Here is a 2,575-nt window from a genome sequence, read left to right as displayed (position 1 = left end):
CCGAGTTCATCCAGAAATTAAAGGTAGTTCTACTACTCCTATGCCTCAAGTTCTACACCCACCTCCGGTTGATGTTCCTTCAACTCAAGTCCCTAATGATAAAGGAGAAACAGAAAGTGTAGTAGATTCCCAGGAAGATTTCATTCCCCTTGGTCGATGAATTCACCGTTTGAAGCGAGGGCATATAAGAAGCAATGAAGACAGTAAAGTCAACTTTACGCATAAGATGACAAGCGTTTGTGCGAACTCCTTTTTCGCCGCTCCCTCTTTGATTGAGTATTTTGTCTTTGAGGAATGCGCTTTGTATGAGACTTCAAAAGATGAGTCACCAACAAAGCCATCAGCTCCTCGATTTTTTGGTTTGCTTGCCACCTCCTTTGTACACAGATTAGTCACCTAGTGTTGGTGCCTTGTTGCTTGAAATTTCGATCTTTTTAACAATACAGGCAATGGCACTGGGTCGAAGGATCCAAACACAATTGTGGCGACATTCGCATTTGCGATTTCTTCAACATCTAACTCAATCCTTCCTTGCCTGGCTAAGTTCATAATTAGCTCCTTCAGCACGAAGCACTTCCCTACCTAATGGCTAACAATTTTGTGGTTTTTGCAGAACTTAGGGTCATTGACTTGGTTCATCTCCTTAGGCCACTTACATTCTGGCAATTCGATCACATTTTTTTCAAGCAAGTCCTCGAGCATACCTGCGACATCGGAGTCAAGGAAGGGGTACGTTTTTTCCTGTAACTCTTTCAAAGTACTTCAACGTCTAGCCACCTCTCGGGATGGCTCCACCCTTTTGACTTTTTTCTTCTTATCTCGGGTGGAGATTTTGACAAGGACATTGTTTATTGTCATTGCTTCCTTGGTAGGCTCCTTGACAGGCTTATCTGTCTTTTGTCCAAAGACTTTCTCCTTTCATTGCTTCATGACGGCTTAATGCTTTCCTCTGTGACTAGCTATACTCAACTCCATATCATGGGCACACGTGGCTAGCTCCTCAAACGTGCGGGGTTTAATTCCTTGTAAGATGTAGAGCAACCCCCAATACATGCCCTGAATGCACATCTCGACTGCCGATATCTCCAAAAGCCTATCCTTGCAGTCCAGGCTTTGATGTAATTGACAACAAGTTCATCTTTCCATTACTTGGTATTTGTGAGTTCCATCATACTCACAGTGCGACAAGTGCTATAGAATTTGTTCAAGAATTCTTGCTCCATCTGATCCCAACTGTCAAGGGATTCGGACTCCAAGTCTGTATACCAATCAAATGCATTTTCATTCAAGGAACGAACAAATTGTTTCACCATGTGGTCACCCTCTATCCCGGCATTGTTTCATGTTTCGACGAAGTGTGCAACATGCTATTTTGGGTTGCCCTTTCCATCGAATTGTTGGAATTTGGGATGTTGATATCCTGTCAGCATCCGCAAGTTGTCTATCCTCCTAGTATATGGCTTAGAATACATGAGCGTGTCTTCGGAAGGTGCTCCATATTAAACCCTGATGGTGTTCGCAATCATGTCCTGAAGTTGTTGGACCGACAAAGAACCCACTGAGGCAGCACCAATTTTTTCATGCGACTTCTTACCCGACTCTATTTCATGACCTAATCCTTTCTCACTGGATTCAACCTCATGATGTGGTCCTTTCTTGTGTGCGTCTTGGCTAGGCTCCTTATCCTGATGTGATTCCCACTTGTTGATGAGAGAAGCGATCTGTGCGTCCTTCTCTTCGACCATCTTTGTTAGTTTTGTGACCGCTTCACTCATATGGGCCAGCTGTTCTTCAATAGACATTGCTCCCATCACCATGACCTGCATGGCCATAGAATAGGACTCACCTATGGACGCCGAGACGATCTTCTTCGTTGGTCGTCGGTGGGGATCCATGATATGAGCCGTGCTCAGCCGGCGGCGAGTGAGCGTTTTCTTGAATTCTTCGAGACCGAAAAACTCATTTCTTCGTTCCGAGAATTTTTCTCAACTGCTCGGGTGGTATTCTTCTTTGCCCCTAAGGAGGCAGATTGATAACTAGTTCACGCCTTGCCTTGAGTCGTATGGAAGTGACATGTGGAGTTGCGGATATCGCCTTGGCCTTGCTCCGAGTAACGACCCCAGCAGAATCTCCGCTTAAGAAGGAGGCACTCATGCTTTTCCCTTTAGCCGCAAGAACGGTTTGAATCTTCTTAGAGGCCATCGTTTTTGGGTTATTGGTTGATTTTGGAATTGGAAAAAGAGATGAGAGGCAGAGATAGTCCCACTGGGCGTGCCAAATTTGTAAACATGAATTTCCTGCGACAAATGAGACAAGAACATGTGTATAAAATAATATTTGTATTTATGAAATTTAGGGTTACAATCTCTGTATTGAATTCTCTGATTTGATCTCCAAAGTGTATAAAGAAAATTTGTGTTTGATACAAGGGTCGTAGCAACTTGATCTTGATCAAACGGGTAGCACAGGGCTTGTTTGGTGTTTGGACTTTTCTAGGGTGGAGGAACCAGCACGTATTTGTTATGGTTGGTGGCTCTTCCAAAGAAAGGTGAAGAATGCAGAGAGTTTTCTGTTT

The 2,575-nt window shown here is 43.9% G+C and overlaps 1 pseudogene; it reads right to left on the bottom strand.

The window, feature by feature from the left end:
- Nucleotides 1-936: 936 nt before the first annotated feature.
- Nucleotides 937-1,832, bottom strand: LOC148919153 (uncharacterized; annotated as a pseudogene).
- Between the last annotated feature and the right edge of the window lie 743 nt (nucleotides 1,833-2,575).

Source organism: Prunus mume, linkage group LG3 (genome assembly GCF_029339155.1).
Source record: "Prunus mume cultivar Tortuosa linkage group LG3, ASM2933915v1, whole genome shotgun sequence".
In the NCBI taxonomy this organism is placed as follows: Eukaryota; Viridiplantae; Streptophyta; class Magnoliopsida; order Rosales; family Rosaceae; genus Prunus; species Prunus mume.
Note: the sequence above shows the minus strand (reverse complement) of the source record. Positions and strands in the feature narration are given on the sequence as shown.